We start from the raw sequence: 15,478 nt of genomic DNA on the forward strand, positions 1-15,478 counted from the left end.
TGAGTATGGAGACTGCTCTACGTGTGGGTGTTGTGTGATGTCCTGTGTTCACTCCCGGGTCTCCCCTTTTATAGTTCCAATGAGAGGCCTAGGGTACATGTATAGGTGACAGACTAGGGGTCGATAGGGGCATGGCACGATGACCTAATCGAGGCCTCCGTACCGGCGTGGTCTCGAGCCGTCCCGTCCTGATAGCTTGATGATGATCACGCGTGCCCTTATATCCCGCTCCGTACGCCGTCTCAGGCCGGTTTGTCCGTGGCACGCCTGTACGTCGCGGCGGCTGATACGTCAGAGTGGTGGCAGTGCCGTCAGTCGACGGCCAACCCTTCTCCAGGAAGGAAATAGGTCTGGTCGAGGGTCGGACGCCATGTAGCGTCTTGCTATCTAGAGAATTGACTTTTGGGGCCTCGAGGGGGTCCTGACTAGACATTCCATCCTGGCTTCCCACGTCCTGACATGCTCTGGGTCATTTGGTGGGGAAGGCTGCAAAAAGAATGACAGGACGGGTGCCTGTTCCCCATCACGTTTCCCGTGACCAGCGTGTTAGGTGTGAAAGCGACAGGCGCATTATATGCCCTGGTTCTCGTGCGCACGTCAAGCGGCGGGCGGCGTCCTTGGCGCTCGACGCCTCCTGGTTCGCTTGAGCCTACTTCCGTATTTGACGGTAGCTGACGCTCGACCACTGAGCGGTTTGCTCGACGCCTTTTTTCGTCTTCAAGGCTGCTGCCGTCGATGACTGTATGTTCGGTTGATATAACGTCGAATTGAGGGCCTCAATCCGTGTAAGGGTAATCTCGTTATGTGTATCAGTTAGGATACCCCTTACTGATACCCTCGACAGTGGCCCCCGAGTCTTCATTTGAGCGCTGGCGCTCGGGTGGAGGCTGTATTTTTAGGTCAAATTTCCATGGGGGCGCGCGAGCGACCCCGTGGGGGTAGCCCCCGAGCCCTTGGATGAGTTTTTGACTCCTTCGAGGGTTATGTTGCCTAATTCGTAGAAACGCTGTCGACACCAGTGGTGGAAGGTTCTGATTGGCCCGTTTTGTGTGGGGGTTTCGACGTACTCTCGATAGAGCGAGCGTCATCCACCCTAAATTGAGTTTCTAGCGGGTAGTCCAAGTGAGAACCTGTGCCCCTTTCGAGGGGGTCAGCTTTAGCCTAGAGGCGTTCTCATAAAGCAGGATCGACGTGGTCGGGGATACTGATCTTGTTCGATAGAGTCCAGCGGCTCGATGCCTCCCGTCGGGGGATTCCTCTCGACTGTCTCGACCCTACCTTGGACATCCCTAGCAAGTCTTGGAGGCGGGCCTCGATTTTCGACCACTCGCTAGGGATCCCTGACTTTGGTGCTCGAGATCGGCTGTCGAACCCTTTCGGCGGGTCAGCCTGCGACCTCTCGAGGCTTTCACGGGTACGCTCCTTGGCTTACAAGGGAAGGAGGAGGCCGTGGCGGTTTGCCTTTTTGCCCGTTGGGCGCGCCTTTTCAGGTGGGAGCCATTACTGTGTTGGCACAGAATTCGGAGCGTCCCATCTGTGAGGAGGAAAAAAGGACCGTTAGGCGGCGCATTTATGGGGGGGGGGGGTTACCTCTTTTATCGGATCTGTCCGTTGGTGGACTACGGCCTATAAATATCCCGTGGCGTCGCCGGCGTTCTTCCTTCCGCTTTCTGCTCTCTTGCCTTTGCTATCTTGCTGCCTGAGTTCTCTTGCCATCTCACGCGCGCGCGCACCCCCTCGAGCGGTAGCGAATCCGCCATCCTCCCAGCCAAGATGCCTGTGAGACTCGTCGCCGCCGACGATTGGCGCCCGTCGTCGATGACGGAGCGCCGGTTGCTAGAGCTTGAGAGAGAGGGACTCCTGCGCCACCGCACCTCGCTATCGTCGCCAGAGTGGATCGCGCCGCCAGCGGACCACAGGAAGCCCCAGCCGCCCGAGGGCTATGTGGTGTCGTTCGCCAAATTCCACCGCCACGGCCTGGGCGCTCCTCCGAGCCGCTTCATGCGGGCGCTCTGCCTCCATTATGTGGTGGAGCTCCAGCACTTCTCCCCGAACGCCATCACCATCGCGGCGGTCTTCGCCGCGGTGTGTGAGGGCTATCTGGGGATGATGCCCCACTAGGAGCTGTGGCTCCACCTCTATAGGGGCGAGCTCTTCAACGCCCCCACCGGAACCACCGGCCTGAGGAAGCCCATGCGGGCGGGATGCCTCAACCTCATGCTGAAGACGAGGAAGATGGATAGGCCGCGCGAGTACATCCCAGTGTGATTGTCGACTAACCATGCCGGCTGGGACTCCCAGTGGTTTTATCTGCGGAATGACGACAATCTCCTACCCGCGTACACCGGTCGCCCGATCACAGAGCGTCCAGCGGACTAGACATACGGCATTGTCCAAGCACATCAATCGCGGCTCGACCCCCTTCTCGACGCCCTGAAGAAGCTTCGCTTGGAGGGTCTGTACGCCGCTCTTGTCCTCTCGGCCGTCCATCATCGAAGGGTTCTCCCACTGATGTCTCGTCCGCTGAGGATGGACGAGATGGGCCCAGGTATCTCGTCCCGGGACCTCGAGGCGTGCTGGATGTCCAACGAGGCTCCAGCGGACGATGAGGTCGCAGCCCGGGTTAGGGCGGCCATTGTCGGCGATTTTAAGCCAGAGCATGTTAACGGCTTCCCCATGAGGCCTGATGTGGGCTCGATCGATCTGGTATGTTATTTTCTCGTACACAGCTCTGATTTTGGATTTCTTTCGATCCCTTCTTAAGCCCATCTTTGTTCTGGTAGAGACGGATTGATGTCCGGTCCTCGAGGCCTCCAGTAAAGGAGGATGAGGTCGACCGTGACAGACGGCGCCAGTCCGCCGAGAAACTGAAGTCCGTCAAGGACTCTGAGAAAAAAGGGAAGAGGAAGAAGAACCTCGACTGCCAAGCGTTAGAAGCGCATCGAGCCAAATCCAAGCAGAGGGGGGAGCCTGAAGAAGAATCCCCTAGTGAAGATGATGGCGGGGACGGTGATGACGACAGTGACGATTCTGAGGATATGGCGTCTCGCCTCGACCGGATCCTCGAGGGTCCGTCTCGAGGCAACGTCGACGTCCCACGGATGGGAGCACCAAAGGAGGGGCCAGGCGGATCTCACCGCCCCCGTACTGACACCCCTCCTATGCCCACGACTAGTCAGGCCGCCCCACGCCCCCAACCTCCCCCTGCGCCAAAGGTGGGTGGCCAAGCTAAGCCCCAGGCGACGGAGCCGTTGACCCGCTGTCGCGCCGTGGCCTCCGAGAAGGGAGAGACCGGCCGCCGGAGCGCCAGTCCTGGCGCCCGCCAGGCGGGAGTCACTGGGTCAAGGCTTGCGCCTGCTCTCGAGGGGCCTAGGGCTTTGACGCGGGGTGGTTCGAGGCCCACCAGTCGAGGTACCGGCAGGCGAGCCGTTCTTCCTGTGGGGTAAGTTCTTTGATGTTGCGACTTTTATTGTCCTGATTCTTCGCGTTTTCTTGAATAATGGTTTTCTTTAAGTCCATCCCTCTTTCCTCAGATTGAAGCGGACGCTCGAGCAGGCCCAGCCTTCGATGGCAAAACGGCTCAAGGTGGGAGCGGGCTCCAAGGACTCAGGTTAGCAGCTTACTCATGGGATTTGTGCCGTCCTTACGTCGGCCATTATAGCGGCTGACCTCTGTTTTTCGTTTTACACGCTCCTCCGACCCTCAGCCGCCGACCGGCACCGAGAGCGCTCCACCTCGTCCCCCGGCGAGTGATCCTTCCCCATCGTCGCCAAAACAAACTGTGGCGCCCCGGCTCCAAGGGCAGGAAGGAGCCCCCGAGCCTCCCCGATCGGGGGTCGAGGGGGATCCCATTACCATTAGTGATGGTTCTGGCAGCGACGGGACTTCGAGGGACGCCCATCCCATGGACGAGGAGGCCTAGACTTCTCTCGTCACGGGACGGACGCCCTGGCCTGCCGGGCTTCGCTCCCTCCAGGAGCAGAAGAAGAAAGAAGAGGAGGAGCGTGAGCAGGAGACGTGGCGGCAGCTGCAGGAGCAGAACTGCCGACAAGAGCCGTAGGAGCTCGAGGAGCAACAACAGCAACAGCAGGGGGGCCAAGAAGAAGGACCGCTCGAGCCCCCTCCTCACAGTCCACCCCAACCGGTACCACCGGCGCCGCAAGAGCCCGGAGACCAGGAAGTGGATTTGCCGGTTTTTGGCCCTCCAACCCCAGCATGGCTCCGTCCAAGGGCACCCGCCGCGATCCCGGCAGAATCGGGGCAGGCGGACGGTGTGGTGGCGCTTGCCTACATGATGCGCACCCCCGTCGACCCCGAGTCTGAGATTCGGGGGACGATCTACGCATGGACGGAATCGCCCCAGGGTTCCTCCGGGAGCGTCGGGCGTGGGAGGACCGCATTCCCACCGAGGAGGATGAGGCTGGGACGTCGGGTAGTCAAGACGGCACCTGGAAGACGGTAGACGATGACGGGCAGTTCCCCTCACTCATCGACTTGTTTCTGCACCACGGGGGGTCTCTCGAGACCGTCGAGAACCTCATTCGTAGCGTCAAGGCACGAGCTGACCAAGAGATGGAGAACTGGTGTCCCGATCGGATCCGCATCCGGGCTTCCACTGATCCGTCTGAGCCCAACATCTTCCTGGACGACCGGAAGGAGGCCGAGAAGTGGGAGCACATCGAGGAGCTCCGTCTCTGGATGAAGCACGTGGTGAGGCTCCTGTCGGACGTTGTAAACAACGGGCTCGGGCCAGCTTACTTTGTAAGTCTCCTAGTCTTTCATTCTTTAGGGGACTTGTTGGTTTTGGGTTCTAACTGTTCGATCATCGATTCTCAGGACCTGAAGGAGACATCCCGTATCAAGTCAAGCTTTATTCATGCCACTAGGGGCGGCTGGGAGCAGCTCCCCCTCCTCAAAGACCAACTCCTGGAGTCGCAGGAGAAGCTCCTCAAAGCCTATAAAGATCTTCTGGCGCTCGATGAGGAGAAGAAGGAGAGGGAGGCTGCCCTGGCCGAGGCTCGAGAGGCCTCAAAGAAGGCTATGGAAGAGGCCGTGCTGCTGAGGGAGCGGGATCTGTCTGTCGAGGAGGCTGCGTCCAAAGCCCGGGAGGAGGCCCTGTCGTATAAGAACGTCGTTGCTGATTTGGACAAGGAGAAGGGCCTCCTCAAGACTGACCTGGATTCCCTTCGAGAATCCTTCCAGAGGATGAAGGTGGAACATGTGAACGGCGAGATCGCCAGGAGCACCACGGAAGAAGCCAAGAAGAAGGCCCTCGAGGATCTTGAGGAGGAGCGGGCTCGATCCTGTAGCCTTTATGACGACGTTGATCGTCTGAAGAGAGCGCTGCTGGAAAAAGATGGGGCCATCGCGCAAGCCGGCAAGGCGATCGAGGATCTGCGTGTTGCCAACACCGAGTTGGCGCGCACCAACAGGGAGGTCGAGAGGGCCAACACCACCTTAGTTGGCGAGAACACGGCCCTAGAGGAGAGCATCCACGGTATGTTTTTGTACTATCCAGTTTCTTTTCTAAGGTGTGTTTGGTGTGATCTAATCTACTCATGTCGATTCTTGCAGGTCCCAAGGATGAGCTGCTGGCTGCCCAGGTCGAGGCCCGCTCCGTCATGGCCCAGCTCGAGGGGGAGGTTGCCTTGAACAGTCGTCTAAGGACTGCGATAAGCGACCTCTCGGCTTCCTAGGAGCTCGAGCCTGCTGACGAGTCGAGGGAGGATGCCCGAGGCGACGCACTCGTCGACCAGCTATGCTACCTTGGAGCTACGCTGAGGGATAGGGTGCGGGATGCTCTTCACATCGGAGTGAAGCGGGCGATGGCGGTGGTCAGCTCAGGCTTTTCTTACGACATGGAGGTGGTGTCCCACGGCTTCGTCACCGACATCTCTAAGACCGACGCAGAGAACGAGGAGAGGCTCCATGCCTTGATCGACGACGCAGAGGTTCTTGGGGAGAGGTTGGCTAAGCTGTTCGAACCAGAGGTACTGCCCCCTGAGACTAGCTCAGGCGTGGGTGAAGGTGATGAGGGCCGAGACGCTGACTGAGGCCTGAGAGCCTAATCTGGGTGCCTGGGCCCCTTGTATAGTACTCTATTAATTAAGTAACACAATGTTTTTTTGTAATTGTCAAATGTATATCTGTCTTTCCGCTCGAGGCCCCTTTATTTCCTTTTGCGCCTATGTTTGTAGCTCCCATTTGGACTTTTGTTAAAGCGACCTCGATTATCTCGAGGGTGAGGTTGCGAGTGGAGGTACCGTAGCCCAGGGGCGTAGGAGTCCTTAGGCTCGTTGTACCTCGGCCCTTAAGAGGCTCGAGGTGCCTTCACTACTCGACCGCGTGAGATTTTACAGACAGGAATGAAAGGATTATTTGGCTTTTTGACGCATGGCGGGGGGGAATTACCCCCTTTGCTAGCCCCCGAGGGGGTATCAACTATGATGGGTCATAGTTGGTATCCCCTTCTAACCTTAAAATTTTGACCAGCGAAAAAGGTAAACCGTTCGAGGGAAAGATCTTTCTCATTCATGCGTTTATTCATAAGGTTTTGGTACAAAATGTACATGGAAACATAAAGCTTCGAAGTTCTAGGGGTAGAATCGACGTAGCTGTTCGATGTTCCAGGCGTTGGTGAAGATCGCCCCTTTCTCGTCCGCCAGCTTGTACGTTCCTGGCTTTAGGACCTCGGCCACCACGTATGGGCCCTCCCAAGGTGGAGTCAGCTTGTGGCGTCCTTGATTGCTATGCCGCCGTCAGAGGACGAGGTTGCCCACGTTCAAGTCCCTCTTGCGCACGTGCTTGTCGTGGTAGCGTCGAAGCTTCTGCTGGTATCTGGCGGAGTTGAGGAGGGCCATGTCTCGAGCTTCTTCGAGTTGGTCGACCGCGTTCTCTTGAGTCTCTTTATTTGATTGCTCGTTGTATGCTTTGAGTCGAGGGGACCCATACTCGAGGTCCGTTGGGAGCACAGCCTCAGAGCCGTAGACCATGAAGAATGGGGTGTATTTTGTGGCCCTGCTTGGCGTCGTTCTTAGGCTCCATAGGACCGAGGAAAGCTCCTCGACCCATTTCTTGCCGAATTTCTTCAAGCGATTGTAGATCCTCGGTTTGAGCCCTTGCAAAATCATGCCGTTGGCACGCTTGACCTGGCCGTTAGTTCAAGGGTGGGCCACTGCAGACCAGTTCACACGGATGTGATGCTGATCGCAGAAGTCCCAGAACTTTTTGCCGGTAAACTGAGTGCCGTTGTCGGTGATGATGATGTTGGGAATCCCAAACCGGTGGATGATGTCGGTGAAGAAAAGGACAGCCTGCTCAGAGCGGATTTTGGTGATGGGTCGAGCCTCGATCCATTTGGAGAATTTGTCGATGGCCACCAGCAAGTGGGTGTACCCTCCTTTCGCCTTTTGTAGAGGCCCCACTAAGTCGAGCCCCCACACCGCAAACGGCCATGTGATGGGGATCATCTGAAGAGCGTGGGCGGGCAGATGCGTCTGTTTGGCGTAGAACTGACACCCATGGCATGAGCGCACGAGCTCGATGGCATCAGCTACGGCCGTTGGCCAGTAGAAGCCTTATCGGAAGGCGTTCCCCACGAGGGTCCGTGGAGCAGCATGGTGGCCACAAGCCCCCGAGTGTAGGTCCTCGAGGAGTTTCCGGCCTTCTTCCATGGTGATGCAAGGTTGCAAGACCCCCGTCGGGCTTCGCCGATATAGCTCATTGTCCTCGCCATAGATTACATATGACTTGGCCCGTCGAGCGATGCGGCGAGCCTCGGGTCGATCTTCTGGCAACTCGCAACAGATTAGGCAGTCGAGGAACGGCGTGCGCCAGTCAAACGGTCGACCGGGCCGCTGTACCATCTCCATTACCTCAGCCGCTATTAGTAGCGCTTCGACGTTCTCGGTATGTTGGACCGGAGCGACTTCGACACCAGCCCCCGAGCCCAAGTCGACGGATGGCTCATGAAGATCCCTTGAGAACACGTGAGGCGGTACCGTGCCTCGGGTTGACGCGATCTTGGCGAGTTCGTCGGCTGCCTCGTTGTAGCATCGGGCGACGTGGACAAGCTCGAGGCCGTGGAACTTGTCCTCGAGTCGATGGACCTCCTTGCAGTACGCCTCCATTTTCGGGTCGTGGCAATTCGAGGCTTTTATTACTTGGTCGATGACGAGCTAGGAGTCGCCTCGAATGTCGAGGCGTCGAACTCCAAGCTCGATTGCGATCTTCAGACCGTTAACAAGGGCTTCGTACTCTGCAACATATGGACGCCCAGGGGCGAGATGAACAGCAGGCCGGCCCCAGCTCCCGTCTCCATGAGAGACCCGTCGAAATACATCGTCCATAGTTCCCACTGAACCTAAGTCGGGGGAAGCTGGGAGTCTGCCCACTCCGCGACGAAATCCACCAGGACTGAACCTGAGTCGGGGGAAGCTGGCTTTGATGCCGCGCTGGGAAACGATGTATCCAAGGAGCATGCCTCGAGGTACACCGAAAACGCACTTCTCAGGGTTGAGTTTGATCTGGTTGGTGCGTAGGCAGCTGAAAGCGATCTCGAGGTCCTGGATCAGGTCTCCCCGCCGCTTTGACTTGATGACGATGTCGTCGACATAGGCCTCGACTGTCGACCCTACGTGCTTGCCAAACACATGGAGCATGCAGCGCTGGTACATGGCTCCCGTGTTTCGAAGCCCGAACGGCATGGTTACATAGCAATACATCCCAAAAGGGGTGAAGAAAGATGTCGTGAGCTGGTCGGACTCTTTCATTTTTATTTGATGGTAGCTGTTGGGTATTCTTAACATCATTACCAAAAGTAGACTAAGTTCTCTAAATCTAGTAACGGTGCCAAAAATGCCAAACCTATCCCTCACACCACTTAAGCCAAGTTGTCATCCCCAACATGATATAAGAGACGCCGTATTGAAATATGCAATTGCTCTTCTAAATAAATAATGAATGGGATCTGCAAGCGCACAGATTAATACCGATGTAGCATTTTAACCGGGAAGTATTCCAGGTATCGTTATTTATATTTTTACCACTGGGAAGGGATTAGCAATCATCACTATTGATTACAGAATAGAATATAAGATTGAGCATCTATCATTGCATGTATAATTGAGAACATTTTTCTAACTCTTCATACAGGGATAAGTGTCACATAAAAGATATATGAAATAATAATAGTGACAAGGATAATTAATCTGATCTAGCCACATAATAAATATGATAAGCACCTCAATTAGATACTCTAGAAAGTCATTAGCATGGTATTAGAACGAACTACAAGAATATTTCCTAAGTTATTCTTAACTATATAGTCTAGCATATCATAGTTAGTGCAAGCATACTTAGCAATCATTGCGAGACAAGACTACGCCCATGCATAGTGATATTAGCAAGGAATATGAGAAACATAGCAATCACTCCCCTGTAATAATGTTGCTCTGCCAGCCCAATACACGAGAGGGGGACTATATAAGAATCAATGAAGCTGTCACTATCACGAACCACCCCACGATCTGGCATATTGGGTACAATCGCAGATAAATACGGTATAAGCACCACGCCTACACAATATCTATCATTTACCCATGGATCCGATGGATAAACGCTATACGATCCTAAGCATGTATATAGATCGAATCTAACTAAGCCAAGTACATAACTATGATAAACTAAGAACAATATAATCTTGAATATAAGCAAGTAGAGCAAAGTCATAAGCAATATATTGAAGTAGAACAAAGTCATATTCATAATATTGAAGAACAAAGATAATTAGAAAGCAATTAGAAGCACAATTAGAGAACTACCAAGAATCCTCTTGACAGATCCGGAAACCAATCGAAGATTGACTCCTTCTAGTTCTAATCCTATGTAGCTATGCTAATCTAGATGTCTAATTGATGTGGTGGCTCTAATCTTGATCAGAGGCTTTTTCTCCCTTGATGGAACAATGAATTAGGGTTGAGAGGCTCTCTCCTCCAGGGGCCAGGGGGTCTGGTTTTATAGTCCCTTCAAGTGAATATGGGCCATTGGATCAAACCAACATAGATTGTATGGTTTAGATTCATCCTTTAGGTCAGTGGAGATCTCCCGCAAAGTAGAGTCCTGATTGGACTCAGAGGCAGGGCGGGCGCCCTGACGAACTGGGCGGGCGCCTAGGGTCAGGCCCCATTTCGCCTCGGCTTCGTTCTCGTGGCTTCTGGAGTCTTCTAGATGTAAGATAATTGCGTGGCACGTTAATATCTTTATGTAATCCCGACGTGTGGGCCTTTCTTCCATATTTCCTGATAACCCCCTGCAGACATAGACAAACACCAAAACTCGTGGAATTCTGTCAGAGAAAACCCTAAATATAGATGTTGATTTCATTTGGATCCTTTTCTTTATTTATTTGATAATTAAATTTGATACTTAAGGACCGTCAACAAACTCCCCCAAGCTTACCTCTTGCTCGTCCCTGAGCAAGGATAGAATCAGCTATCGATCATAAGTTGTTGCAATATCTTTAAAAAATTGATGGTACACGTGCTCTTAAATAAGATCTCATCTCTGAGTTAGAGTAAACTGTCAAGACTTAAAACTTACTTACTTTACCTTCACCATGGGACTTGTAACCGTCACTTCTTTCTTGAGTAGTTAAAAGATAGAACAGTCTAGCCAAGTGCCATGTCTCTCATCTTTTATCAGCTATAGCTCTGGGGTTTTTGCAGATTTTCAAATAAAACTCAGAAATTCCTTGTATGATTCTCTCGGGTCTCTCTTTGGTGGTATTTTTGGATCCTTACCAAGGCAGTGATGGTATATGCCTTCTCTCAAGATATGTAGTATTTGTGGTTTGAGGCATAGTGACATTGCCTTCTCTCTCACCCTACTCTAATAAGGCTTTAATATCTAGAGCTCATAGGTGGGAGATAAAATATACATACTTACAAGACATTTATTGCATAGTCAAACCATGGATCCAAAGAAACAAATCAATAAGCCAAATCAAGATGTGCATGTGTGGCGAATGAATGGTGTATGATGATAATGGTGATAACAATGGTGGAAACAATTGTGGTGGAAGTCTAATTCTACTTTGCTCTTTGAGGGGATACATACCTTCCTTGCTTTTTGAAACTCTATGAGGAGAATGAGATGCTCTTCTTTTTCTTTCCTCTCAGGTGGGTATCTTGTACCCCTAATTCTACTATCGGACAGTTGTCAATTTTTACCTCTCGTCTCACTTTTTCTTTCCTTTCGAGGTTCCGAGCACTTGCTCCTTTTTATTTCCTCGTATCTTTTTTTTCTTATTTTTTCTCTCTTTTTTTTCAGAGCATTCATCTCTTGAGATAATATAGCAAGTGGTAGTAACAAGATAACTTGAGCATTTATTTCACAAGAGGAACATAAATATTTTTGGTTATTCTCTCCCGGATTAGGAGTAGAATATTTTTGGGTGATTCTGGAGATGGAAATGGATGGATATATGTGGATGGTACTTCCGGAGTAGAAGTAGCATATATGAGTGGACGTGCAAGTGAAATCTTGATTTAACCACACGATAAGCTCCTAAGGGTCTACACAGCTTGACCACACTCAATGCTCATAAGCAGTAAATAATAAATGTGTGGCTCAAAGTCTAGCAAGCATGTATATATGGCTGTGGTAGGAATTTAAACTCTCATCATACAGGAACTCATCATGCAACATTTTAAAGATTTTCAAAAATAAAATTCTCTAGAATTCTAGCATCTCTAGGAACAGATAAACAGCAGCTCAACCTTCCCATATCATATCCGTTAACAACTTAGACTTCAGATCAAGTTTTCATCCCACAAGTTTAGGTCTAGAGCAAGCTTTAAATTATAACAGTTATATCTAAACTTGAGAGAGAACTTAAAATGTGCAAATTAGGCAGAGCAACTATTCATCATATCCATGCTTAAGTTTTATTTAGATACAGATTAGCATAGCCACTTTATTTATTTATTAAACACACTAAGCAAAAGATAAATAAGCACGAAATCTTTATTTGGTTTTTCCTAGTTTATGTATTTTAATATAGTATAAGTATAAAGATAGATAGAAATACTTATCGAGATAAATGGAGGTGCTCTCCCCCAAGCTGAATTTTGACGTAATTTCTCTTGATGTAGCTAGCAGGTGGTAGAGGTGTATTTGAAAGTCAGCAGCATTCTGACAGCGATTAGAATGTCCTCCGTCTGCTAGTCTTCTTAAATTCTGTGGAGCTCAAATAGACAACAAAGCTTGTGGAACTGATTAAGTGTTAGCATAAATATCTAGCCTTTATTATGTTGAGACTCCTCAATAATTATTACTCCCTGTTTTTATATTTTTGTTTTTATAAAGCAGAAAAATATTTATTTTATTTTTATGCCACCACAGTGAATGTACTTATGGGTTTTATGCCACTCGTCTACTCACATGGGGCTTACAGTTTTTCATATTTTTATTTTCTTTTTAGGATAGTGTGAACATGATTACCTAAGTAAACTATTTTAGATAATTGAAAGGAAAAAGATAGCTACCAAGTTTACCTCTTGGCAAGGCGTTCGGTGTTTTTAAGTTCTCCGAACGGGACTCTCCATTTTCTTAATCGTCCTGAGGTTCGTTGGGTGGCGTAGTCGGTACTTCCGGCAGCGCCTCCTCTTCTTGTATAGTTATCTTCATTTTCCATACCTGACTCGGTGCTTCAATCTCCTCTGGATAATTCTGTTTAAACTCTACGTCTTCTGATCTTACAACTTCTCCTTCATAGTCTGCCCATCCGTCCCTGATGATCTGCCTCCTCTGGTTGCGGTTGCGTCTTTTCCATACCTGCTTAGATTCTTCAACGATATAGTTAGGGTCAGTAAAGTAACGGCGTACCTTCTCTGAGGGAAGTGCATATGGACTTCTCCGGTTCCAATGTAGATAATTGCTTTGACGGTGCTGAGGAACGGTCTTCCAAGGATGATGGGTGGATCGTACTCATCTTCTCCCATGTCAATAACTTGAAAGTCTCTGTAGACAAAGTGATCGTCTATTTTGACTGGGACATCAGTTACTATTCCTTTAACTTCTCGAAATGTCTGATCTGCCATCTGGAGCTGAATGTATGTTGGTCTTAGTGGCATGGTCCCGAACAAGAGCCGATAGGTGACTGCGGCCATTATGTTGACACCCGATCCGGTGTCGCAAATCGTCTTGTAGAAGCTATATCCATGTATGGAGCAGTAGATGCTTGGCATTCCTGGGTTGTCCTTCTTTGTCAAAAACGGTGACTTAAGTTGTTGATCTTGGCCTCCATGAACTACAGTGAACATCTTAGCTGACTCGGTCCACACTTGCTTGTTCCTGTTTCTCCTGTTGGTCCTCTTCCTTAATTTACGTCTGGATTGATCTTGAATTTGTGTAGTCTTGTTCTTGAAGAAAAATGTCTCCTTCTTCCCTTTGACGTAGAAACGGATCTTGGCAGCACTGGCGTAGATGATAGCTCCCGTGGTGTTCAAGAATGGCCTCTCTAGGATGATAGGTGATCTCTCATCATTTCCGATCTCTACCACTACGAAGTCTGCTAGGGCATATAAGGTACCAACTCGGACACAAAGGTTCTTCACTATTCCTTTTGGAAAAGTTATCATCTGATCTGCAAACTGCAAACACATGGTTCTCGCTAATAAAGGATATGTAAAGAATTTTTCATAGGGTACCCTGGGTATAATGTTGACACTAGAGCCAAAGTCGCAAAGTGCTTCTGGAACGTCCACCATGCCGACGGAGATCGGGATGACGGGGCGTCCTGGATCGCCTCTCTTGACCGGCAGAAGGTCAGTAGAGAATTCATTGACGGGGTTACTCCAATTACCTGCATCAAACATGTCTACAAGATTTGCAGATTCTAGTCCTTCCGGTTGTGATGGTATACCGGGGTTAGTAGTAGGAACGGCAGCAGCTATTTGATTTAACTGGGATTCAATCATTTTATTAAAGCTAATTTGATTCTTGGTGGCAGTAGAGAAATTATCCATTCTATTATTTATATTTTCTAGCATTTTATCATTAGATGCCAATTTCTTAGATAGGTTATCCATTAGCTTTCCTTGATTAGACACTAACTCTCTCAAAGGTGGAAAATTATTATTATTGTTGTAAGAATTGTTACCTTGATAATTACCTGAGTAGTTAGGCCTCTCTTGATTCCAACCTTGATTTTGTTGAGGACGGTTGTAGTAGTTGTTGTTGTTATTGTTGATGTAGTTCACATCCTCAAGCATCTCAGGGTAGTGGTTGCCTGAGTGTCCAGTGTCTCCACACTCCTCACAAGTCATGTGAGAGTCGTAGATGTGCATAACTTCTTTCTTGTCTCCAGCTCTATCGTCGAGCTTCTTCATGAGCAGGTCTAGCTTTGCAGACAGCATGTCTACCTCCTTCAGCTGATGCATACCTCCGCCTCTCTTGCGTGTCTGGGTCGTCTCTTCATTCTAGCTTTGATTGGACGCCATCTTCTCCACAAGAGCTGTGGCTTGTGGTATAGTAAGTGATAAGAATGCTCCTCCAGCTGCAGCATCCATGGTCTCTCGGGCACTGTTGCCGAGCCCATGATAAAACGTCTGCATCAGTAGCCAACTCTCCATTCCATGATGGGGACATTCTAGGATGTAGTCTTGAAAGCGCTCCCATGCTTCTGGAACAGATTCATCATTTTGTTGCTGAAAACTTGTAATCTTCCCACGGAGAGCATTGGTCTTGCCCATGGGAAAGAACTTTGCCAGGAAGTTTGTTGAGCACAGTGCCCACGTAGTATTCTTCTCCTTTGTAGCGTAGAACCACTGCTTCGTTCTTCCTAACAGTGAGAATGGGAAGAGGCGAAGTAGTATAGCGTCTTTGGAAACTCCTGATATGGTGATATGGCGAAGTACCATGGATGCTGCAGCTGGAGGAGCATTCTTATCACTTACTATACCACAAGCCACAGCTCTTGTGGAGAAGATGGCGTCCAACCAAAGCTGGAATGAAGAGAGGACCCAGACACGCAAGAGAGGTGGAGGTATGCATCAGCTGAAGGAGGTAGACATGCTGTCTGCAAAGCTAGACCTACTCATGAAGAAGCTCGATGATAGAGCTGGAGACAAGAAAGAAGTTATGCACATCTACGACTCTCACATGACTTGTGAGGAGTGTGGAGACACTGGACACTCAGGCAACCACTGCCCTGAGATACTTGAGGATGTGAACTACATCAACAACAAGAACAACTACTACAACCGTCCTCAACAAAATCAAGGTTGGAATCAAGAGAGGCCTAACTACTCAGGTAATTATCAAGGTAACAATTCTTATAACAACAATAGTAATTTTCCACCTTTGAGAGAGTTAGTGTCTAATCAAGGAAAGCTAATGGATAACCTATCTAAGAAATTGGCATCTAATGATAAAATGCTAGAAAATATAAATAATAGAATGGATAATTTTTCTACTG

This window comes from Sorghum bicolor, chromosome 5, assembly GCF_000003195.3.
Source record: "Sorghum bicolor cultivar BTx623 chromosome 5, Sorghum_bicolor_NCBIv3, whole genome shotgun sequence".
Classification (NCBI taxonomy): Eukaryota; Viridiplantae; Streptophyta; class Magnoliopsida; order Poales; family Poaceae; genus Sorghum; species Sorghum bicolor.